This window comes from Dromiciops gliroides, chromosome 3, assembly GCF_019393635.1.
Source record: "Dromiciops gliroides isolate mDroGli1 chromosome 3, mDroGli1.pri, whole genome shotgun sequence".
NCBI classification, from domain to species: domain Eukaryota; kingdom Metazoa; phylum Chordata; class Mammalia; order Microbiotheria; family Microbiotheriidae; genus Dromiciops; species Dromiciops gliroides.
The window spans coordinates 452,051,315-452,078,875 of NC_057863.1; positions in this window are offsets into that span (position 1 = coordinate 452,051,315).

Consider the following 27,561-nt stretch of genomic DNA (forward strand, 5'->3'; position numbering starts at 1 on the left):
GAATCTCTGCTGTGAGGGCTTGCTAAGCCTCTTCCAGGGCTACTCATCCACCTGTTACCCAACTCTCACCTGTCACTCCAAGAAACTGTAGCATGTACAGTGGCCACATCCTGATAAAAATGTCTTCACAGATGGGCTAAACTAGGTTGTGGGTAGCCATCAGGTCTCAATCCCTTTGGTGAGTTAGGGTGATGCTTACTCCAAACATGTGAATACTTCCCTTGGTGGAATGGGTGGATAAGAACAATTTGTTTCCATGGCCATAAAGGTGGTTGAAGCAAGCCATATGGAGTGATTAGAGCTTGGTCAGGCATCAAAGATGCCAAAGTAATCCACTACATCCCAGGCCATTGCCAATCATCCTGACATTTGTCTTGCCACTGAATTTGGATGACTTAGAAAGAGAGTGAGACTGACAATTTTGTGCAACTCTGCGTCACTTAAATTTGATTCACACATGAGTAAAGGCAAGACCCTGTGATGTCAATGGTCCTCTTTGAAAATGAAAGACAACCAACCATTAGTGGGAGATTCTCTCTCTCTCTCTCTCTCTCTCTCTCTCTCTCTCTCTCTCTCTCTCTCTCTTCTCTATCACTCACCCCCATTGGTAGTGTAGTAGTCTATGTTCTAGAACTTGACATCTACCTCAGAGCTTCTAAAAGTTAGAAAAGGAAAAAATTGGCTACCTTTAAATTTCCATGGTTCTATCCCTATATCTTTACATTCATCAAAAATCCTTATTTTCCTAGAAAATTTGCCTAGTTGTTAGTAAACTTCCCCCACCCTTGGCCTGACAGACCACTTTGTTTGTGCCTTTCTAATGTATTTGCCATGAATTATGGTTATTTGTGTCTCTATCATAATCCTCTACTTTAAAGGAAGTTCCATGAAGGCAAAGACCACATCTTATTTATACTTTCTGTCTCTACCCTAAACCTGTGTTCTACACACAGTTGACAAAGATTTGTTGGGTTGAATGGCTACCTAACATTGTGACCAAAAGACCAGAATAGGTTTTTTTTGTTGCGAAATTTCAATTTGCTTCCTTTCCTGAAACCAGTTGATAGATGCTTTCTTAAAATTTTACTTTATCTCATTAGACTTAAACCACCTACCTACAATAGTCACAGCTTAGGAAATTACTCTTAATAACATTTAGAAGAATCACTAGTTGTGTAACCCTAGGCAAATCACTTAAGCCATCTCTAAGCCTCAGATTTTTCATTTCTATAATGGGGATAACAATGGTATATGCTTCATAGGGTTCTTATGCGGGGCAAATAAGATAAAGTGTTTAAATATTTTTGTAAACCAAAAAGCACAATATAAATGTTGGCTATTGTTTGTTATTATCATTATTGTTTCTCTTATTTGTAGATATAAATACAAATTATTTACAATTGTAAAGAATGTTTTAAAAAATTCCTTTGGGGCAGCTAGGTGGCACAGTGGATAAAGTACTGGCCCTGGAGTCAGGAGGACCTGAGTTCAAACCTCACCTCAGACACTTGACACTTACTAGCTGTGTGACCCTGGGCAAGTCACTTAACCCCAATTGTCTCCCCCCCCCAAATAACATTCCATCAACCACTTCACAAATGAGTGAAATGATCAAGTTTTAACTGGAAATGGATCTCTAGTACAGAGTGTCCTGGGTTAATAGCAACACATTTTACTGTATTCTTTTATCTGATTGCTTCTTCTTAAGAGCATTTTAAAGCTCCTTTTGCATAAAAAATATAATTTGGCCTGAACAAATGGAGGAATGCAAAGTTTGTGTGATTAAAATTTTGAGGCTTTTAATTGTTTCTATATTTCAAAAAGGCAAATTATTTTCATTAATGCCATGAGGAAAAAAATTAACTGATATCTTGGAAAACCCCATGCTCTCCATCCATCCATCCAATCACTTTATACAAGCAGTTGGAGACTATGAAAACATATTTAGCCTTCAAAAATCAAGCTGGCCCACCTTACCTTTCTTGAATATAAAAAAGACATTTAGAGAGAAACAGAATTTATTCAGAATAGGGGATCTGGAAGGAAAGCAGCTTTGTGGCCATTTCCTCAATTGTGACAGGTGCTCAGTCACATGCCTTATTTCTATAGCTACTCATGAATCTTTTAACTTGTCTAATCCCAGGAATTGTACTGCCTCCTCCATGCAAGTTTCAAGTTAGAGGAAGTGATCATTTTAGGAAATGTGCTTTTCATTGCATCTCCTACTAAGGAGATATGTTTAACAACCCTTTTGAATAGGTTATTTGATTTGTTATATTTTAAAACAGAAATTGAAGATAGTGTTTTAGAACTTAACTACTCAATTTGGGGTTTCAAATAATGTTCTCTGTTTTATTTGGTGATTGTTTTTCTGTCTTAATTTTCCTTCTGGGGCTCTTGTTTCTTATTTAAATTTCACAGAGGAGTAGCTAGGTGGTGCAGTGGATAGAGCACCGGCCCTGGAGTACCTGAGTTCAAATCCAGCCTCAGACGCTTAACACTTATTAGCTGTGTGACCCTGGGCAAGTCACTTAACCCCAATTGCCTCACTTAAAAAAAAAAATTCACCGAGCACTATTCCTTCAACTTTTGATCTCTAACTTAGGCATAGTCAATAAAATAGAAGGATTCAAATGCTGCTATCAAGAAGGCATTTCTGGGGGCAGCTAGGTGGCACAGTGGATAAAGCACTGGCCCTAGATTCAGTAGTACCTGAGTTCAAATCCAGCCTCAGACACTTGACACTTACTAGCTGTGTGACCCTGGGTAAGTCACTTAACCCCCATAGTCCTACAAAAAAAAAAAAAGAAGGCATTTCTGATCTCAATACATAGTGACATCACTAGACAAACCCTTTGGCTTATGCTGTGCTTTAAGATCATCATCAGCTTTTATTTCCTTTACTCAAGGAAATACTTAGGGATACATGCAATATAGACAAATCTAAATATAAGCACTGAGGGATAGCACCCAGGTACCTAGACTTCCCAAAACTCCATAGCTCTTCTATAAACTACTCTCTTGCCTGGCTCTCTTGTTTTCTCACCTGAAACAGCAAATTCATAAAATGGGGCAGAAGCCTGAGATAGCATTAGATAGATAGGCTTGATATAGCTAGCTTCAGAAGTGAAAAGAAGCTTGTGATTCCATCAGGATTATTGGTAATAGCTCTTGCCTTCCTGTTCTGCTAATTGATTGGTTTACCTTCTTGAATGTGGTAACATTCAGATTCCATTACTTGAGGAACATTAAAGAAAAGGACTGTGAAACTCTGGCAGGTTATTTTTTTCCATTGCCAATCACCCACCTAAGCCACTTGGACGTATGCCCTCAATACAACCAACAGCCTATTCTGTCATCCAAGTTGACCTCACTGCCTCCAGTTTTATAGTCAATCTATTCTACACACAGATATAAAAATGAGCTTTTTCTGAAGCTTTATCATTCCTCAGCTCAAAAATTGTCACAGGTTCCATTTACTTCTTTCAACAAATCTAGTCTCTGTGTTTTGTTTCAGAATTTCTACTCCCAAAGCTTATCTGATTATGTAAACTTTTTATCTATAAGTAAACTATACAAAACAATATCTTGCTCATTATGACAACTGAGACTACACGATATCATTTTGTTTCTCTCATTGTCTTCTTTTTTCTCTTTGTTTAGAAGCCAAACTTTGCTTAGTAAACAGATAGACCTTACCCATGTTCTGCCTCTGGTAGAAAGCACTGCTCAAACTTACAGGACCCATGAAGCTTTCCCATTAACATGGGTCCTTCCCCTGAAAAATGTTATTTACTGTGGTAGAGAGTGTTTAATTACAGTAAAGAAAATAATAGACATAAGTGAGGGAGTTGGTCTTTCAGAGACCTAATAACAGAAAAGAAATCTGATAACAAGGTGTTAAACTAACTATAAAAAATGTGGCAAGGCCAGGTGATCCCTTTATGAGGTTTGAATAGGTCCCTTGAGTGAATCAGGAAGGAAATTGCCAGAGGATGAAGAATGATAAGTTGCCCCTCCAGATAACCTTGAGCCAGTTAGTGGAGTTAGCCCAGGAGAGATTCAAAAGAGAAATCAACTCCTGATTGGATGTGGGGAGGAGGCATAGAACTGAAGGAAAAGAAGCCTTGAGAAGCCATGAGGAATTGGGAAAGAGGAAGCATGGAAAGACACAGTTTTAAAAGGAATGGGACCAACAGCCCAGAAGTGAGAGTTAATGAGCTATAGGTAAGAGTAAAAGCTCTCTTGAGACAGATGCTCTCTTGCTTAAGACCCTCTGGAATATTAACCCCCAAAGCAATAATCTCACATCCCCTTTCCTGTCTTTGTCTCCCTTGTGGAAGCCTGAAGTCTTTTCTTTTGGGCCTGGGGAATTTTGTGGACCTTTCCTTATTTTAAATATGTACTTTGTATTCATATTCCATGTTAAAAAGGCCTTTGGTAGTCTGGATGTACTTATTGGTAATAAAGAAGCAATTAGATATCCCCAAAGAAGAAAGGAAAATAGATCTAAAACTAAGGTGTTTTGTCAGAGTTTCATCTCTATCTGGGAGCTTAAAGCTTTCAAAAAAATGGAATTATGGATCTTTTGATAGAACTACTCAGGGCAGAAGAGTACCTTGAAAAACCAAAAACTCATCTAGCTAATGAGTCAAAAGAAAAGTGAAGGGTGCAAAAAAGAGTGGTTTATCAACCCCAATTCCACCACTACCACATATACATATCAAAAATATATGGTATCTAAGTAAATCTGTCCTTTCAAAAACAGTTTCTTTGCTGAAAACATTAGCAAAAGTGATAAAAGATTAATGATTTGAACACTCCAAAAGAAGGTAGAAAATTCAGAAGTTAACATTTTCTGATATAAGAAATCATTTGTAAAATCAAAAGAGGAATAAACAAAATTGAAATGAAACATTTTATTGAGCTATCAAGCAAAAGAGAAATTCTTAAATGAGTAAAAAGTGGAGAAACCATTAAGTAATTTGATTAAAAAAAAACAAAACCATTTGACAAAAATTAGCATATTTAATTCACAAAACAAGAGGAATTAAAGGTAATTATAAAAATATTATATTCAATAATATGCCAATCAAACTGAGAACTTAAAGGAAATGGATCAATAATTAACCAAGTTAACACAACAGGAAATAAAGAGGTAATCAACTTACAATTTTAGGAGGGTGAATTTAGTAAGTCATAGAGGAAATACTAAATGTAAAACCATCTAATGAAAATTAACCTTAATTTGGATAGTTTTATGACCAAATTCTATCAAAGAGGTAAAAATCAATAATAGTACATAATGGTATATAATTTGTTCAAATATAGATAAATAAAATGAACTGTTCTCCTATAAAGAGAGGGCTCTATATGAAACTGCTTCTGTGAGACAGTCTTGAAACTCACACCACTTAGAGATTAGACAAAGAGAACTATAAGCAACAATAACTAGTAAACGTTGATATAAAATCATAAATGAATTTTTACCAAAGAAATTATAATATATCTATTTTCCCCTTCACAATCTAGTTAGATATGTACCAAACATGCAGTTACTCTATCACTAGGAAAACAAGTAACAGAAGCAATCACATAAATAGCAAAATTACACATAATTATTTCACTAGATATAGTTCCTGAAAAAAATACACTCTCATGTTAAGAACAACCAAAATTATATATATTTAATGGCTCTTCTTTATTATGTTCAAAAGCATTTAATTACAACTGAATACTAACATTGTTTTAACAGAGAAACAGTAACAACAAAATCCCAATAAGTTCAAGGTTGAAAACAAGATAGCTCCCTCTCTCCACAATTATTTTACATGTTTCTAGAAATGCTATTAATAAAAATCAGAATAAAGAAATAGATTGAGGGAGTAAACATTATACAAATGACATAAAATAATCTCTTTGTAAATGCTATAATGGTTTCTTTAGGATACCCTAAAGAATCAATAGAGAGGTAATTTTTTTTAAATAGCTTTCACAAAGTACCAAGATACAAATAATTCCCCCCAAAATCATTAGAACTTTGGTATATTAGTAATGAAAAACTAGGAGAAAAAAGACTAAAGGAAAAATTCCACTCAAATAATTATGAAATGCATGAATATTTGATTTAATCTACTAAAACATATATTAGAATTATAGAAACAAAACTATAGAACAATCCTTATTGAATTAAAGGAAAATAATGAGAAATATTCAATATTCATATGTAGACAATATAAAATATGACATGAATTCCTAAATTAATTTACAGACATGCTACTTTACCAGTCAAACAACCTTGGAGATACTTCATTTAAATGTTCCAGTATATCTGTGATCTAAATGATGTGCGGGCTATCTCTACTGATGTGGGTCACAACACATATATGACTGCCCATACTCTGTGACTCTTGTCTATATCTCCCTATAAACCCAACAGAGGAGGTCCACCCAATATATTTGAGGTCTTCTCTTATCATTATGAAAAGAAACATGAAATATGAGGACTTTCCATCACCTATCCCTCAGTCTCAGTGATTATGCCATCTTTTTTCCTGTTTAGACATTTTTGGTCATCCTTCAAACCAGACAAAATGAAAAAATTAATGTAGACACACAAATGTTCAAGAGTTTCAGGAGAAATGATGGGGTGGGGGAAGGAATGAAAGTGGATTTTGTTAGCATACCTCTAGATACAAATTATTCATAGAAGCTTTATTGTATTAGGAGAAATCTAGAAACAAATTATGTGTCCATAATTGATGAGTGGAAGAACTAATTCTAGTATATGGCTGTAATCGATCCAAATTGTGCATATATGGAATTAAGAATATAAAGAATTCAGAGAAACATGGAAAAATTCCATGAACTAATACAGAGTGATGTAAGAACCAGAAGAACAATGTAAACAATGACTCTAACAATGGAAAAAAAAGGTGATCATTATAACAACCGATCTCATTCCTGTAGAAGAGTACAAAAGTAGGAAACTATGTCTGCTGAAATATGTTAGTTGTAGTAAATGTATCTTTTAATTTTGCTTAACAAGGTTTTTTTTTTTGGTTACAATCTAGAGTTCTATGGGATTTTGTATATACTGGGTAATAATAGTGGTTGTATAAACACAATAGGAATCAATTAAACTCAGGGAGGGGAAGAAATGGTCAAATTTAGGGGTAGAACATTACCTTAGAGCTACTAGTTACAATTCCTGTAATAAATATTTTTGCTTAACTATTTTTAAGAGAAGGTCTCCTGCGTATGGGACAGTATATTTTTTATTGAAAAGATTATTGTGGAAAAACAAAATATATTGATTTTAGTCAAGCTTTGGGGTTGGAAGCAGACTCCATGGAGTGGAAAAGTCAGAAAATGCTGGGAGAAAAAAGGAAATTCTAGGCAGCAAGAAAATGCTGGAAATAATAATAGACAACTCTTTCTAAATATTTGGCAGTGAAAAGGAGTATTGGTTGATGTCCTATTATATTTTAGTTGTTTTGAGATTGAAGATATTTCACCAAAAAAAAAAATCAGGCTGACCACAAAATGCTTCAAACATTAGACTTTTTATAGTACAGTGTAACTCATTGAAGGGAAGGCTGGAGGTTTGTCCATACAAACCCCAGTTGGGAGCATGGGGGAATAAACAGAAGAAGAATATAAGCAAAGACAAAATTGAGCCTAATTTTTTTTCCAAAATCATGTTTTCAAATGTAAATTTTTGGCTAAACTTTATGCCACTTTTGCATTGAAGACATCCACTATTCCTATACATACATATTGATTTAATTTAAAGGGTTTTGAATTCTTAGTGGAAAGTATCTCGTCAATCCTCTGCCATAAACTTCAATCCTCTTCATGGTAGTGTTTTTGGAAATACCATGAAAACTGTAAGATGATATGGCCAAGTGTCCCATACCAGGATGTTTCCTTTTTCCTTTAGAAACATGATAAAACCATTTAAATGATGAATGAATGGATGAAATGGCATTTATTGAGTCCCTGCTATGTGCCAGGCACTGTGCTAAGTGCTAGGAATGCAAATATAAGCAAGCAAGATAATCCCTGCCCTAAATGACCTTGTATTCAAATAAGGGAAGATGATCCATATAATGAGCTAGATCTGAAAGAGAGGGAACACAGTAATATGCTTTTGAGAGAACCCTGAAAGTGATGTAAGAGCTTGATTCCAAGCAAAATCAGGTAAAAGTTCATATATCAGAATCCTAGGTGTCATGGGTAGGAGTTCAAATTCCAGTGGGAAGAGGAAATTGCACTTCCATTACCTCCTTAAATTATTTAACCAAGGTGAACTCATGAAACATCCTTCCATTTAAATATAACCTGCTTTTTCCTTTTGATTTCATTTATAGTAAAAAATTGTTTAAAGATGTCTGCAAAACTAGGAAGCTATGTATTTCATCAAATTCATATCTGAAATCATATTCATACTATAGTATCATCATTTCACTATAACTTTAATTTAATATTAGAAATAAATAAATTGCATGTATACATAGATATTTTTAAATGATTCATTCTCCCTCGTGGTATATCTATCCTTTTGTTCACTGGGCAAGGATTTCATATTTAGAGTGCCTACAACAAAATTTATTATAGATGGTTTCAAAACAATGTGATATATCTATATCATCTATATAGTCTTTATCTATATCACCTTTATCATCTATATCTATCTACAGCTATATCTATATCTATCTTACCCTCTGATTCTTTTTTCTCCACTCTACTACCTTCCCTTTGGGGTGTAGAGTGTGTTGAGGGAAGACTAGTACCTCTGGCATGAGGGCTGATGAACCCTTTTCAGGGCTCCTTTATACCAGATTCATCCAACTCTCATCTATAACTCCAAGCATCTGTAGCATGTGCAGTGGCCACATTCTGGTGAACCATTTTAACAAATGGGATAAATGAGGTTGAGAATATCTGAGGGATATCAAACCCTTTGGTAAGTTGGGGGGGGGTGTATACCCCAAGCAGGTGAAGACTTCCCCTGGCAGAATGGGTGAGAGCAATTTGTTCCATCAGCCATGAAGACATCTGAAGCTGGCACCATGGAGCACTTAGAGCTCAATTAGACATCAGAGATGCCAAGGTTATCCACTGCATCCCAGGTGATTGCCAGTCATTTTGACTTTTGTCTTACCCCTGGATATTTATGACTCTTGAAGAGAGAGTGAGGCTGATGACTTTGGGCAACTCTGCCTCACTTAAATCCAAATTATGTGTGAATCAAAAGACATCACTCATACCATTTTACCATTTTTAACTACCTTAATGTCCTGTGGTGACAGGCAAATGCTGAAGCAATAGGTACAGATCTACTGGTTGCTGTAAGTCAAAATCCTGCACATAGGTGACCCAGGACATAGGGTCATCTTCTCATTGGACTGAAGCAGCATTGTTTGAGCAGCCTTTTTGAAGGACCACGCTGCTCATCACATGACACAAGGAAGGGGCTGGAAGAAGTGCCCTAAAAATTGTCTACCTCATCCAACCTTGGCTGGATAACTGTGGCACCCAGGGATCCCACCCTGTGGTCAAAACACAAAAATATATAAAACCTTTAGCTAAATGAATGTGTATACATTTATGGACAACATGAAATCCAGGAGACCTGAAAGATGAACTGCTCTTGTTATAAGAGAACACAGAATGTATTCATCTAAATGGCAGCCCTAAGTAAAACAAGACTGGCACATAAAGGCCAGCTTACAAAAGTTGAAGCTGGATACCCATTTTTCCCCTGGAGTGGCCACAGTGAAAGTGAGTACCATGAAGCTAGTGTAGGTTTTGGAAAAAAAATAATAATTTAGTCAAGAAGCTTGTATACCTACCAAAAGGAGTGAATGGCATGCTTATGACAATGTGATTACCACTCGTATTAAAGTGCCACACCAATATCATCAGTACATGAACTCCCACCATCATGAATCCTAATGAGGCCAAAGAAAATATTTATGAAGACCTGGAGATACTTCGGTTGACTCTAATACAAGAGTAGGTACAGACTACCGGAAATGGCAGGGAATCCTTGGCAGGAATGCAGTTGGAAATAGCAAGAGCAATGATCACTTACTACTGAAGACTTGTGCATGTCATGACTTTCTTTCCCATGCCCAAACACTGTCTTCTATTCACCTAAATGCAATAAAACTTCATGGATGCTTTCTTGCCACAAACATTGGCATTTAACAGACATGTCATAGTAAGGAGAAGAGGCAGACAAGATGTGAGAATGACAAAGGTAATATTTGGTGCAAAGTGCTGGACTGATCATAGATTTATTCTCTCCAAGCTAATTTTTTGCATTCAACAAAAGCAATGACCCTAAGGCAATATGACTACCAGAAAACTTAATGTCAACAGATTAGAACATTTTTCCAAGTTTATTGCTAATGTGGAGGGAAAGCTGAGCCAATACACAGTTGGCATCAGTGGAGCAGAGAATGAGTGGGCAGCTTTCAGATATTTGGTATATAGCATTGCATTTACTCATCTGGGCCGGAACACGCAAACATCATGATTGGTTTGATTAAAATGGTGGGGAAATTCAGAAATTGCTAAACAAAAAATGGGAATTCCACAGGATTTGCCAGCAGGATAGTTCATCTGACTTGAAGAAGTCAGTATTTTACTTCATAAAAAGTAAAGAACAAGAAAAGCTCACTTTTATGCTGATAGAAACAATCCAAGGAGCTTTTATGTTGTCCTGAAGGCTATTTATGAGTCAAAGCCCTATGACACATCTGAACTATTCTGTGCTGTTGGAGCCACATTGATTAGTGATAAGGGCATGATCCTGGAGACATGGACTGAACACTTATATAGTGTTTTTAACAGATCATCAATTTATGCTGAAACCATTGACCATATACTTCAAGTTGAAGTATATCCCTCTCTAGCCAAACTGGAGAAGAAGTTTTGAATGCCATTTGGCTCCTCTTGTGTGGCAAAACACCTGGTGCTGATTCTATTTCAGATGATTTTTACAAGTCAGGGAATCCAATGCTTGTCCAAAAGCAGGCTATGTGACAAGAGGAGTTATGTGACAAGAGAAAGTTATCCCTTAAGAGTTCAAGAATGCTTCCATTATCCATCTCTATAAAAGAAAAGGAAATAGCTTGTCCTGTGGCAATTATGGGGTAAGAGTGGTATCTTTCTTATTGCATGCAAGGCTCTTGCCAGAATCTTCCTTAACAGGCAGATTCTTGGAATCTTGGAATACTGTGTTCTACCTGAGAGCCAGTGTGTCTTGAGAAAGGGCCAAGAATTGGGTAATATAGTGTTTGCTACCTGGTAATGCCAGGAGTTGTGGCAGAACAGAGGTCCATACAGAATGTTCATCAAGCTGACCAAAATCTTTGACACTGTCAGTCATGAAAGCTTGTGGGAAATATGGCAAAATTTGGGTGCTCAGAGAAGTTCATTAGTATTATACATCTGTTTTATGATGGCATGCTTGCACAGGTTCTGGATAATGGACAATGTTCTAGACTTTCCCAGTCTCCAATAGAATAAAGCAGAACCGTGTGCTTGCTCCTGTGATTTTTAGCATGATGTTTCAGCAATTTTGTCATACACCTTCAACAAGGACAAAAATGGCATAAGGTCAGATACTACACTCATGCTAAGTTATTTAACTTGAAAAGGTTATAAGGCAAGACTAAAATGGAGGAAGAGTTGGTGCATGTGTTCTGTTCACAGATGATTGTGCTGTCTCTGAGACTGAGTTGTAACAAAGTATGGATCAAATCTCTGCTGCTTGTGCTAATTTTGGCCTAAAAACACAAAGAAAAAAATAGGTTCTCCACTGGCCAGCATCACATTCTCCATACATGGAACCATTGGTTACAGCAAATAGAGAAATATTGAATGCTGTTCAAGTTCAAGTTCACTTCCATTGGCATTATACCTTCCAGGGATATACACATGAATGATGAGATTGATATACCCCCTGCCAGAGCTAGTTCACTGTTTGGTAGCCTGTGAAAGAAAGCACGGAAAAAAGAAGTATTAGACTGCCTATCAAACTGAAAATCTACAGGGCTATTGGGCTGACCTCATTGTTGTATGCCTGTGAAACCACAATATTATAACAGCATCATGTGAGAAAACTGAATCACTTCCATTTGAATTGTCTTAGCAAGATTCTGAAGATCACCTGGCAGGATAAGATACTAGACACTGAGGTCCTTCTGCAGCTGAAATGCCAAACATTCAAACTCTACTGCAGAGAGCACAAGTCCAATGGGTTGGCCACATTGTTTGAATGCCAAAAGTTTACTTCAGAAACTCTATTTTAAAGAAAACTCACACACAGCAGATGTTTACATGGAAGTCAGAAGAAGTGATACAAGAGTATGCTCAAAGTCTCTCTAAAGAACTTTGGAATGGATTGTGTGATATGGGAGACACTGGCAAAGAACCACCTAGCATGGTGTGCCTACATCAGAGAAGGTCCTGTACTCTAAGAACAAAGCAGAAGAGCAGTAGCTCAAAAGAAACCTGAGTTGTGTAATTTAGAGACATCTTCAGTTGTGCCTGATCTCTTGTAGAGCCTTCCAAATTTGTATTTGTATGATCAGCCATAGTTAGACACACTGAACCTTGATTGACACCAACATAGGTAATTTTGGTCTTCTTTGAGAAGAAAGAGAAAGAGAAAGAGGCTATACAAGCATAAGAATCTTTTCTATTTTTGTTGCTGTTTAATGGGTTGCCTTAGTTACAGATTTTATTTCCAATTGGCCATAGTCTGGCTGGGATAATACTTAAAATCTTTCAAACATGGTACAACCTGACAGACATTGTTCTCAGCTGGCATAGCCTTCAAAAATCAATTACCACCTCCTAACCACATATATTGATTAACTTAATGGATTACTACTACAGTTATTTGTCATACTCTGGGTAATATGCATTTTTATCTACTTTTTTGTGTTTTTTTTTCAGTGTGAATGGCTTAGATCCATTGATTTTGAATTAATATGAATTTCATTGAGCAGTCTATGTTGTATTCTAGGGCTTGATATAACATTTTTGCACATTGTCCTATGTGAATGTATTCATTAAACCCAAAGATCTCAGCTACTGGGGTAAGTACACATTATTTGACAAAAATTTCTGGGGAAACTAGAAAACTGCCTGGTAGAAATTGACATAATCTAACATCTTACAACTCATACTATGGTAAACTCCAAATGGATGTATTGCTTAGATATGAAAGGAGATATAAGCAAATTAAAGCAGCCAAGAAAAAAATATATCTTTCAAATGTCTGGATACAGAATGAGTTGATGAAATGAGGGATCACAGAAGACAAAATTGGCAATTTTGATTATATAAAATTAGCACTACTGTGTATGAAAAAATCAAATGAAGTTCCATTAGAAGGGAAGAAGATAATTGATGAAAAACCTTTTTTATTTTTCTAATAACAGTCTAATATCTAGGATATATTTTTGATACTGACTCAAATTTATAGGACTAACAACTATTCCCCAACTGAAAAATGGTCAAGGAGAATGAATAGGCAGTTTTCAAAGGAAGAAATCCAAGCTATAGACAACCAAACAGTAAAGTTTTCCATATCACTAATAATTAGAAAAATGCAAATTAATGTAATTATTAGGTCTTAACTTCTCTCTCAGGATTGACAAAGTCAAAAAATCAAATATGTCAGAGGGACTAAAGGAAAAAAGACATATTAATGTAACCTTGTGAACTTGTACAACTGTGAATTGATCCAGACTTTCTAGAAAGGAACTCAGAATTCTGCCCCAAATTTCACTCAACTATCCATATGCTTTAGCTTAGCAATGTCACTACAAGTCCTGTCTAAGAGATTTTAATGCCTCCAAAGAGATTTTTAAAATCTGAGAATGACCAGTAGAAAGGATATAGGATTCTGAAGAACCTCAAGACCACAGCAACTGAAGTTTGACTGAAGGACCAAGTGTTTGGCCTGGAAAAGAATAGACATGATTTTGTTGTTATGGTTGTTCAGTCATGTCTGACACTTCATGACCCCATAGACCAGACTGTCAATCAGGTTTTCTTGGCAAAGATAGTGGAGTGTTTTGACATTTCCTTCTTGAGAAGATTAAGAGAAATAGAGGTTAAGTGACTTGCCCAGGATCACATAGCTAGTGTCTAAGGGCAGGTTTGAACTGAAGTCTTCCTGACTCCAGGCCCAGCACTCTATCCACTGAGCAAGTTAGCTGCCTCATAGTAGATAGGATAGCTTTTTTCAAATATTCAAGGGGCTGTTTTAAAGAGGGACTGGACTTAGTCTCATTAGTTCCCACTTAAAATTCACCATGATATGAATACTAGAAATTAGTCCATTTATCTATTAAAGTGTTTTCTATCTATATACATGCTATAGGACTTTTAAGAAAAAATATTTAAGACCTTTTTAATATTTCACTATGTGTAGATTAAGTGGCTTTTGGTCCACCCATGTTCAGTAAATGAACACAAATAATTTCTGATTAAGCATTTTGTGAATGAATGCTATAATCATAAAATATTAGCAACTTCGTAATGAAAAAGTTATGATTTACTTTGACCACTACTACTTACGATTGACAGAATGAGTTATACAATCACTTCCCACCAATGGTTTTTTTATTGAAGAAAAAATAAACGGGGCCAGGAAATATACATTTATAACTCCAGACAAATATAGTACACTTACTTTGAATAGTTGATGAACACTTAAACTTATTGATACTCTGACAGGCAGTATAAAATTTCAGTATATGGCACTTACCAAAAGGGAAACAAAACTATATCGATTAGGACAATTAGAAAAAGAAAAAGCATAATCACATAAATACATTGAAAATCCATGTAGTATATGTCAACATTGATATTTGGTTAAGGGAAGACAATCCTTAGCAACTTTCCAAATTTTAGATTGGAGAGAAATTAAAGACTAGATTTGAGAGAAGGATGGCATTTACAAGTCTCTGATGTAGTGTAGGACCTTTTAAAGTCAAACAGATGACACACCCTGTTATTCTTTTTTTATAGAGAAAATCTATAAAGTAGGAAAATCATTTAACAGGGTCCAAATGTTTAAAATATAATGAATCACAATTACTACTTGCTCAAATTATATCTCAAATGAGAAAATGTATGTAAAGAGCTTTATAAATCTTTAAAATGCTCTATAAATTCTTGTTATTATTAATAGTAGTAGTAGTTCCTTGTAAAGCAAAAGATCCCAAATGATCTCAACAGGTAAAACATTAAGCATGATATAATAAAATAAAATTTAATAGGAACATATGTAAAGTACAACATTGGGTTAAAAAAAATCAACCACAAGAACTGAATAAAAGACATGTTGCTAGGCAACAACAGTTCAAGTAATAAGATCTGGGTTAGCAAGATAGAACAGTGAGTGAAGTGCTGGAGCTGGAATCTTAAAGATTTGAGTTCAAATCTTGCCTCAGACACTTAGAAGATGTGTGATATAGGGCAAGTTACTCAGCCTGCCTCTTCTTCATCATCTATAAAATGGGGATAATAATAACACCTACCCTGATGGTTGTTGTGAGGATAAAATGAAAGAAAAAATATGTGTATAGCACTTTGCAAATTTTGTAGCAGTATATCAATCCTAGCTATTATTATGATAGTCAGCAGTATGATTAATAAGACAAAAAAGATCTAGAATGAGAGAAGTGATCATCCTGCTATATTCCTCCTGGTATGGGGTCATATTATTATGTTCAGTTGTAGAAATTGCATTTTATAAAGGACATTAATAAGAAGAGAACAAGGAGGGTGAGGAAACTAGAAACCAACTGTACCATACTAAAACTAGTTATAGTAACTTGTTCTGAATGTTTAGTCTAAAGATGTTAAGACAGACAGGTTATGAGAGATATTTTTTAAGAATCTCAAGGGTGATCATGGGGAAAAGGGACTCAACTTATTTTTTCTTGGCCCCAGAAGGCAGACCTAGCAGACCTATGCAGAAGTGCTGATTGTGAATTGTATAAAGGAGAAACTTCATAAGCATTAGAAATATCCAAAAGTGGAATGTACTGCCTTGGGAAATAATAACTTCATCATAAGCAGTCTTCAAGCATATACTGGACAACCACATGTTAGGGATATTATAAAGGAGAATTTTGTGGATTGTGCTAGATGAACCCTGAAGTCTTTCCTCATTGGATTTTGTGATTTAAATCTCTATTACAAAGAGGTACTAGGAAAATAAAAGAACATCCTTGTCATGAATAAACACATTTGTCTGATTTTGAGAGTAAATATTAGTCTAAGTCCAGAGTTTCTTAGTGAAAAAAAAATGGAGTAGTCTAGTTAATATTTCACATATAAATTATTTTTACTTTTGTTATAATTTTCCCTACATTCCCCATTTCTTCCTACTATTTGATGTTATTTGTCTGGATTATTCATGGAGGCCTCTGTTTTTTGTCTTAGCAGACAAGTTCAACTTTAGAAGAAAAAAATGCTTCCCACACATGGCAATAGAAATGGAATCCACTCTCAGATGACCTTAGAAACATATATGAGCCAAAGAATTTTACAAAATTTGGCCCATGGCCCCTTTAAATTTGTTCCTCAGCTAAACAGAAATCTAGCTACTTAGAAAAGAACCCACCCCCTTGTTAGACTAGCTGAGGGACAATCCCCTGTTGTCATTTTTATTGTCTGCCCTGGAGAAGGAGTGAGCATGGGATGCCTAATGGAATCTTGATTCTATTTCACAGCCACAGAGCACAGCCAGAAGGCCTGTGGAGCTTTTGTGAGCCAGAATCCGTGGAGGCTAATTTTGGCTGAATAGAGGCTAAAGAGAATTCATTTTTCCTTGTTACATTTATTTCACTAAAATTGTTCAAACTCACAAGATATTGCTGGAAGGACACCAGCAAGAGCTTCTTAATTGGGGCCCCATTCAGTAGCAAAACTGACTTTCCAGGTACTGGCCACAGAGGTGATGAGCATTTCAGGAGCCCTAAATGCATGGAAATTAACCTTAACACGGGAGACATAAACGTTATCTCTACTTAGATGTGGAATATAATCTCAAGGCTTCTGTTTCACGTGCTTGCTGGAAACTGTAGCCCCAGCTCTTGTCTTTCAGTTCCTACAAATGAAAGGTTCATGTCCTGACATAACTAGTGGATTCTGCTAAGCATGCTCGGGGAGATAATTGCTACCCATCCCAAAGACAAAAATCTCTAGAGATGACTAGCAGCAAAGACTACCCAATTTTCTTTCATGAAGCCAAAATGGATAGTAAGAAGCTAAAATTACTTTAGTTTTTCCCCCTCTAAATTTTAATGAGGAAGAGGAAGCTTGTATTTGTTTTATATTTACTCTTAAGAACAGAGTACCAAAAGTAAAAAATAACTATCCAGACATGATAGAATACCATAATATTGCTAAGCCCTGATTTCAGACCAATATGAAAAGGATATGTCATTTATTTTTTTATTTTTTGGGTTGGGCAATGAGGATTAAATGACTTGCCCAGGGTCACAAAGCTAGTAAGTGTCAAGTGTCTGAAGCCGAATATGAACTCAGGTCCTCCTGAATCCAGGGCCGATTCTTTATTCACTGCGCCACCTAGCTGCCCCCTCATTATATTTTTGATTAATTTTTGAACATTTTAAACTAACAGACAATAGGAATGTCATTAAAAGGGGGAAATGTTCAAGTAAAAAAAAATCTATTGGAGGAATCCTTAAGTATTTGTAGCATAGATGTTATTTCCTCAGAGCTCTTCGATCTTTCCTTAATTGTGACATCATCCCCAGGAGGTAGTTTGGAAGGGAAGCGTAATTATCCCCATTTTACAGATGGAGAAATTAAAGTGAGCCAGTGCCAAAGGCGCTAATCTAAGAGCTGCTGGTTGCCATTTTTAACTTGATTCCATTGCACTCCACAGCATGAAGCTAATCTCATGACATTTCAAAATGAATATAAAATATAATCCCAACTGATGAAAATGAGTGTTTTGTAAAGAAAAAATGGGAATGGTGGTGGAGGAGGGGGGAGGGATTTTGCCTGGAATGGGGTAATCTGTGTTGTTTGTTGTCCAGAAGGTGCCAAGGATAGTTAACCTAAGCTCACCTGCATTAAATATTGACCCTGAGGGGGCAATTTGGGACCTTACTAATGGGGCAATTTGGGGCCTTAATGATGCAGACAAAAAGGTCCACAATGCTACTTGATGAAGTGAAGAGCCTTATTAGCATGATTTTCAAGGGTGGTGCTCAAAGAATTAGCTTGCCAACCAAAGCCACGTCTAAACCGGTCAAATAAAGTGCTCTTCATTTAGCAAGAGTGCTTTATTTGGCCAGTGTCTCCAGTGTTTCTATGAATTTCATTTTATTTTTCCCTGAAGCAGGAAGCGCATCACTCCCTAGATGGACAACATTGAGGCTTTTGGGGGGGGGGGGGCATAACTTTCATTGCACATCAAAAGGGCTGCATTTGGAAAATTATGTAAAAAGGGTATACACTAAACCAGGGACTTTCACTATGTCCCTAATGGAACAAATCTCCTTAGTGTGAGAATTTCATGTCACTTAAACTGATGGTTTGCCAATTAGGTAGCAGTTTCTGATTAGTAAAGTATTGAAGGCAATTTTAGGAATTACAGACTTCTTGCCAAATCAACTTTTCATTTAAACCAACTGAATAGCAAAGGTCATGCCATTTGTAGGTTTTATAAAGCTCCTGCCACTTTGCAGGTGCTCATGTGGCAATACTGCAGTGTAATAAGTATAAGAAGACACCCCCAACCCCAGACAGATTCTATCATTATTAAACAGAAAAGGTAACTGTATAGCTAGAGAAAATTTCATTCTTGAAAAACATGCATGAGAAATTGTGAACAATGAGGAAAAAAACCCTGCTTATTTTTGAAAAAGCAATTAAAATAATATCCAAAGATTTAATTTAATTTTAATCATTTTAATTTAATTCATGAAATTCAAGTTATTTTGACTTTATTTTTAAGAGCATGTAAATGATATACATGCAAATCCTCCCTCCCCCGCCTTTTTTTCTTAAATGACATTAAATACACTAATAGACTTTCTATTATTCTGTTGGTTCTGACCATGATCAGATAGATTGACCTGCCTTTAGCTTTGCTCTAGGATCTTAAGCCCTCTAGCTATTAAGTTAGTGACTGATTTAAGAGGAAAATAAAAAAAATGGGAATACAAAATGGAATGTTTTCAACTAATCAACAGAAAGATAATTTCCTCTCCTACAAGTAAAAGATAGTTTCTTTCTGGACCTCAACTCTGTGGTTGAATACTATCTTTGGAATGAACATGTTTTTAAAAATGGAATAATGTAATTATTATCAAAACTAATTTGTACCTCAAACAGCCCAAATTAAATTCAATAAGCGCAGCTGAACTGCAGTGATTTAAGCACCAATGTTTCACTGTGCTAAATTTTTAATTGTAGCAAATATGTTCTGTGTCTCCCGTGTACATAGGGGGGGAAAAAAGGGTGGGAAAAAGAATCCTGACATTCCTCCATATAAAACTGTTTTGGTAATCACTCTATTTAAATAGTAACATTTTATTTTTTTAAGCACTTAGTTTCTTGATCAGGATCCATATTCATGGAGGTCCTGCTGTAATCCACTTTACCACTTAATGTTGCAATTCAAATGTTCAGTAAGAAGCAAAGCCCTCCAGAATAAAGCATGAATATTACCGTGTGGGGCTGTAAAGAGAAGACTATTAGAATATATCACCAACACACTAGGGGACCATTTAGTCCACTGCTCTAAATACATCATTTAATTACAATGGAGACATTACTTCATGTTTCTACTGATGTAAGTATTATTAGAATTCATGATATTCGCAGGCTACTGTGGGCCATTACATTGGCCATAAGCTATTCCATAAGATTTACTACTAAAGGCCCGCAAGGGTATTTGAGCATTCATGGATTCTGTGGCAGTAGGCTTTTATCTAAGACACATAAGTGAGGGACAACCAAGTTATTATCTCTAAGAAACATAGCTTAATATTTTGGATTCTAAAGGTTAAGGTACCATAAATCCTGAATTACTCTGAGATATCACATAAAAAGACATTTTTATTTTATTTTACTCTACTCTGCCTCTTAAAATATTTTATGATGGCAGTTTCTAGAGTTGTACCATGTTGTTTACATTCAGTCTCTGGATGCATCAAAAACACTGACACAGCATTTTTTAAAAACTGTTACAATAGAGGCAAAAAAATACAGATCTATCTGTCTATCTAACTCTCTATCTATGTATCTACCTATCTATCTCTATCGTCTATCTATATCTATCCATCTATCTGTTAAGGGCTAAAATTCTAGCTAAACTGTCTAAAATATCTAATGAGTGGTCGCCAATAAATTATAAGCTTTAGCAAGAGTTAGACTTTTAAGCATTTATTAAGGAGAATAAGAATTTTGGTAAAGAGAGAGAAAGGCCTAGATTCCTATCTATTAAAGGGAAAGCACATTTCTAGCTCCGCTCTCCACCAGAGTCCAAAGGAAAGAGACCCAGAGTCAGCGCCAGTCTCTTCCTTCCTCCTCCCACTAGTCCGCGTCACTTCCTCCCGCCAAAGAAAAGACTCCTGGTCTTGCCCTCAAAGACCTTCGCTTCATGGGCAGAACTCTTCTACAGTAAGTATCCAGCAGGTGGCGTTATTCCAATCGTTACAGTCCCCCCTGTTGTTCCTCAAGAAACAAAATGTTTCCTTGATGGAACAGTAAAAACAATATAATAACTATTGCTAACTAATAATATGTGAACAACAATATAGAAAAGGAAGAGAGGAAAGTTTTGTCCAGAGGGGCGATTTCTTTTGTCCTCATGAACCGACGCTTTGACATTAGTCTTGCAAAGGGAGGGCCTCTGCAGAGAATACATATTACAGATGGTGTATATTATAACAGAAAAAGAAAAGAGAAAAAAAACAAAACAAAACTGTTCATTTAAAGTCTCTGAAAGTCTTTTCTCAGATGTCCTCTAGGTGTAGTCGTGGAATGGAAGTCTTTTCAGGGGTTAATGTGTGGATGCTGGTAATCAGCCAGGAAAATTTCCTACAAAATTGAGCTTAACACAACTTTAAAATAGCTTTGTCAATAATCAAATCAAACAATGAAAGTTCTCAAAAACATGTCTAAGGGAATTCAGAATCTTAGTTGTTACACATGAAACATATAATAAAACAAAAATTGAAACATTCTTTAAAATTATAATATTACTATAGTCCCCCCTTATGGAGAGTAATTGAGAAGACAATTGCTGTGATATTAATTTTTAAAAATAATTTTTGTCTTTGTTTCATCACTTTTTGCATCATCTGCCTAATTATCCTCATGCCATTATGAGAAATTTTAAAATCTTATATAATTGGTAACAGATGTCAAGGCCAAATTCAACAGTGTATTTATCATGACACCTGAGATAATTATGGGGGTTACCATAAAAGAACAGAGAAATGATGGGATATGAGCATTCCCACACTTGAGCAATATATACTGCCCATGCAGTATGCCAGGCTTAAAATAGGTGGATGGAATATATGTCCATGCCACCGAACATATTGGAGGAAACTGAGTCAGACTTAATCAGATGCATGGGATTGAAATGGTCCATGGCATCAGGCATATAGGAGGGAGCATAGAAGCCAGGTGTAGAAGTGAGATGGGTGGGATCAATACCTCCATCTGTACAATATTGTGGGGAAAAATAAAATAAAATATTAAACCAAGAGAATCCAACCTCAACATTTGTCAAAAGCCGTTCCCTCGGCCATACCTTGACTTCATGCATGTCTCCCCTCATGTGACAGTTCAGTGTCTGCTCTTGCATGTATTCCTCTTGTGATTGGATGGCATCTTGGCCAACTGGCATCTGATAACTCAGAATAAAGGTAATTAGTGTCTTAAATGATAAGTTCCCATAATCCAAGTCTCATATGGATTTAAGAATTGAGGATAATAAATGATTGCAAAAAATGTGAATACATCTTGACTCAGAATATAATATATAATTATGTAACAATTTCAAATACCCCCTTTTTTTTTACTTAGTATACAATTACTTTTGTGAAAAATCAGAACATATTTAAATATAAGTTAAAGGACAACAGAATCTCAAAGAAAACTTTTTTCTGAAAAAAGAAAACTTTTACAAATGTTCCCCTTTTTTTTTTGGAATATGCTTATCAAAAATAATACTTCTAGAATCAATTTACACTTGCCATGGCAACCAATTTGCCAGGGAAATGCTTTAAAGAGTTTGATCAAATAATCAGTTGAGAAAAAATAACAAAAACAAACAACTCAGAATATGGGAGCACAATACTCCTAGAATCAACATTGTATTATGAAATCAAAACCATCTCTCAATTTTTTAAAATTAGATAAATGAATAGAAGAAAATCCACATGGAACAATAAAAAACAGTGAAATTCAAACTAAGGAAATCTAAATGAGCATGAACTTAATATTAATAAGAGTATTATAAAATATAAACTTGATCACATGACTAAAAAGCTTTTACAAATATTCTCCTTGTTTTAAAAACTAAGTATAAGACACAATCTCAAAAGCATGAAAATCTCTATGAAAATAAACCCATACCATTAATTTCAAAATGTATATGTAATGGCATAGAAATCCTATGTAACTTCTGAACTGACATTAATACTCTGAGTAAAGTTAGAACACTTTTGATTCCGATATCTAAAATCCCCAATACTCATATCAATACCTTGCTGCTGACTTCTACATTTCTGTAAAATATATACCCTTCCATGGCAAAAGAAGCAGAGTCTTGAACTATGTTGATTGTCATTCTTATTCAGCTTAAGTTTTTCTTCTTTAACCCCTCTATATTGTCTGTCGGGCTTTTCACCATACAAATGCTTTATAAGATTACTAATTAAAGACAAAAGCAGGTTAGCAACATTATGAACAAAACGAGCATATCTGGAATTTAAAGAGTTTTCTAAGATTGTCTCAAAAGCACAGCCAGGCCAGGGAAGGGCTGAGCCTGAAGCTGCAAATGCAGGTAGAAAAAGTTGAGCATGCGCATCAGATCTCTGGACTTCCCAGGCAGGGGAAGCTATGGGCTTGGCCATAGGAGGAGTAGAGGGTGGGGTCTGGAGAGGAGGGGAGGGACCAGAGCAATTTGAATCAGACTTGATTTTGAACTCAGGCCTGGATTCCTCTTCCCCCACTTTGCCTCCAGGTGCTAGGGGATTAAAAGCTTCTAGAGGGTGGGTCATTGCCTCCAGGCATGCAAAATTAAAGCAACAATTACTGTTAGAACTGGGAAAAGCTGCGGGAATCTCTTCAGGTTTCTCTGAAAAAGCATGGTTGGGAGAGGGAGAGATATTTCCTTGTGTGAGTAAGTTGCTGGCTCTTTTAACAAAAATAAAAAGAAAAATAGAAAATCCACAAAAACAAAGCATTAACATGATCTTATCTCCCATTTGTCTGGTTAAACAGACTAAAATCAAAAATAGGATAATTAGGGAGCTTAAAAGGTCCATTCGAAAAAATTTAAAGGAAAACACAGCCAGTACACCAGTACTTAGCAGTTAAAGGGAGAGGGAGGGGAAATTTCTTACCCAACCAGAAGATCAGAAGACTGAGGTTTAGCTTTCCTCTTCGTGGTCAGCCATCTGTTAAAGGCTAAAATTCTAGCTAAACTGTCTAAAATATCTAATGAGTGGTCGCCAATAAATTATAAGCTTTAGCAAGAGTTAGACTTTTAAGCATTTATTAAGGAGAATAAGAATTTTGGTAAAGAGAGAGAAAGGCCTAGATTCCTATCTATTAAAGGGAGAGCACATTTCTAGCTCCGCTCTCCACCAGAGTCCAAAGGAAAGAGACCCAGAGTCAGCGCCAGTCTCTTCCTTCCTCCTCCCACTAGTCCGCGTCACTTCCTCCCGCCAAAGAAAAGGCTCCTGGTCTTGCCCTCCAAGACCTTCGCTTCATGGGCAGAACTCTTCTACAGTAAGTATCCAGCAGGTGGCGTCATTCCAATCATTACATATCTATAAATCTATCTATCTATCTATCTATATCTAACTATATTTTGCTTGAGATAGAGTTTGGGCCAGACGAACAGAGTAATTGATATTTTTTTAGTTTTTTTTTTTAGTTTAGTTTTTAAGAATAGAAAATTTCTTCTTTGAGTAATCTTTCTCAGTGATTCTCAGTGAAAAGATTTACCCTTTTCATGATGAAAGCCATTGTGTTTTTCTGAACCTTGTTCTTCTATCGGATATGGGCAGTGGGCCCTTTTAGGAGGGAGTGTCTAGGGGATAGAGTTAAAAAAAAAAGAAAAAAAAAACAAGCCTCAGAAGAATGACTGATTTTTAGACAATGAGACTTGAAGGCAAAAGAATCAGTTGAGACAGAATAAAATACTTTGTTACCTTGTCCTGTAAATATGAAGAGAAAAAGAAAATACATACATACATACATACATACATACATACATACATACATATGTACACACGTACACATCTAAACATACATACATACACACACCCAAAAGCAAAAAGCTGAATAAGCTATCATCCATTAAAGCAAAAAATAAAAAGCTCTAAATATCTTCTTTATCAATGAAGGATTTGAAGATTGGGAAAGTAAAGTTTTAAGTAGGCAAGTGGTAGAATGTGAAATTCTTTCAACAATCCCTTCATGACTCTCTGTGGGGACATTTCCTATTACCCCGTGCCTCTTTCTATGTTGTTGCTTTCTCTGTGTCTATTCTACTTGGTATCTTTATCATAGACATCATATGAGAATCGTGTAAATTGCAGGAAAATATAAATGAGATTCCACAAAACTGTCTGTTCAACTTAGTAATGGAAGCATAGTAATGCAGAGGCAAATATCATTAAGCTGCTACAAAGTTAGGATGGGGTTTGTGGAAAAAGCTTATAGTCTCCAAGAGACAAGAAGCTTTAATGACTTGTCCATAGAAGGATAAGTCAACTGATTAAGTTAGGTGGATAAAATGAGTGTTTGATATCTGAATTGGTTTCCTGGATATTATACCTTAATTTTCAAGTTTTCCTTATTAACCACCTTCCTCCTCATATCCCTTTTCACCCACTAACCCTCAATAAGAATAGCTATTACTGGTGGTCACAATTATCTATGCATAGACAATTTTTATTGATGCTTTTCAATCTACCTCTAGAAGAGTAGTCTAGACTGAAGGGAAGAAATCCAGAGACTGGAAGATAGGGATATTAGTGGAAAATTGATATTTTCCTCCAGCTGAATGGTTCATGAAATTTCTGTGAAATGTATTCCTTCCATTGTTGTTTCCTTTTTTAGTCATGTCTGAGTCTGGGACTCCATTTCAGGTTTTCTTGGCAGAGACACTGGAGCGGTTTGTCATTTCCTTTGACTCATTTTACAAATGGAAAACAGAGGCAAATAGAGTTAAATGACTTGTCCTGGGTCACACAGCTAAGAAGTATCTAAGGTCAGATTTGAACTCAGGAAGATTATTCTTCCTGACTTCAGGCCCCACACACTACCTGCTGTGCCACCTAGTTTCTGCAGCAAGTAGTAGATATACTTAAAAAAAAATTTATTCCAAGAGGTTGCAAAACAAGGTAAAACAAAACCCTTCTGAAAATGTTTATCATGATTACAACATTATGAGGAAAAATATTTAATAAACAGACACTACCACATGACAGAAATTACACCAAATTTTGTTCAAAGAAATTTTTGGTCACAATAGATTTCAAACTTATAAAATATTACACAGAATAATTGAAATATGCACAAATGATGCATTATAATTTTAACCTTTAAAATACATTTTTAAAATTTAAAAATATTTCCTTTATGGCAAACTTTCAGATTTATCTAAAATATTGTTAATTAAATCCAATGTAGCATATATATAGACACATATACACACATATATACATGTATACATATACATGTGTGTATACATGTATACATATACATACATGTGTGTGGGGAGAGAGAGAGAGTTTATACAATATCTTTTCGTGTTGTCTCACCCATTAGACTATGAGCTTCTTGAGAGCGAGGGCTGTGCTTTGTCTTTCTTTGTATCTTCAATACTTAGCATAAGACCTGGGACATAATAATCATTTAATACAGGTTTATTGACTGACTATAATGACAAAAAGTTTGGGGGTAAAGGTACCAGTTTTGGGGGTTGGGAATGGTTCTCATCAGTGATTTTATGAGTAGATAAGTATTAAAACTACTTCCACAATTGGGCTATAACTCTTAATCTTAAAGGACTGCCTGGTAATACACTAAAAGTTAAAACATTTTTCCATGATCATACAGCTTATTATATGGTAGAAGTAAGACTCAAACTCAGGCAGGTCTTTCTGACTCCAGGGTTTTCTTTCTATCTACAGCATCATAATACTTTTTTGGTATCTCATTTGCATGGTAGCTGTATCTGTTTATTAACTGTATTTCCTCATATTATAGGAATCAAGAAAAACATTTCATAATGGTTTTATTTTCTTTTGCAGACTGATACTAAAAGAATGCATTTGCTATAGACAGCACAAATATAACTGACACATTTTTCATAATGTTTATAAAATTTCCTTTTAACAAGAATCAGTTGGTTTTTTTTTACTTTTACAAAAATAACTCAAAGTATTCAGTAATTAACATGTTTTTATCAGTACTACATCTTAAATTGTGTAAATTCAAGGTTTGAAGATCAGCATCCTATGAATGACTTTTAAAAATTATAAATCTATAAACTCAATCTTATACAATTCATATTGATAATACAATCAGTGAAAGTTGAGTAAAGTCATATCAAGAAAAACCAAACTTTTAAGGCTCTCATAGAAATGTTGGGTAAAATTGCTTATTCTTATCTAGAAGAACTTTAGAAAGATTTCTATGATTAATCCTAGACAATTTTAACTCAGACTGTCCTACTCAAATTGATCACCTCAAATATCATTTAAGGTCCATTCTTAGATCATTATGGCAATTTTCAAAGTAAAGCTCAATCATGAGTTTAAGCAATTTTTTTTGCTTGTTTTCTCATGACTTTTTCTTTCATTACTGTTCTGAGAATTGTCATTGAATCAACATCTGTTTATATTATTATTTCATCTACTTGAGACTGTTTAAAGTGGTCAGCCTGTTCAAAATAGTGCCTTTGGAAAGGTTTTGTCAGTGGACTGCCATATAGTTCTATTCACTTATGATATCTAAGAAACACATTTCCCTGGCCAACACTACCCTATATGTATTAAATTTGTCACATAGAAAGCATTTAATAAATGCTTTACATTCTTTCATTCATTTATTCCCTTATCTATTTCAGCACAATTGTTTATCATCCTTACCTCCTGTATCTCTCTAAGACATTGCATGTCATTTCTCACTTCTACAGCTTCAAAGCTTTATTTAAGAATCTCATTATATAAAGTCTTTCTAGAATAGCCTTATTTAGCCTCATATGATCAAACCTTTTACCTCCCCAAT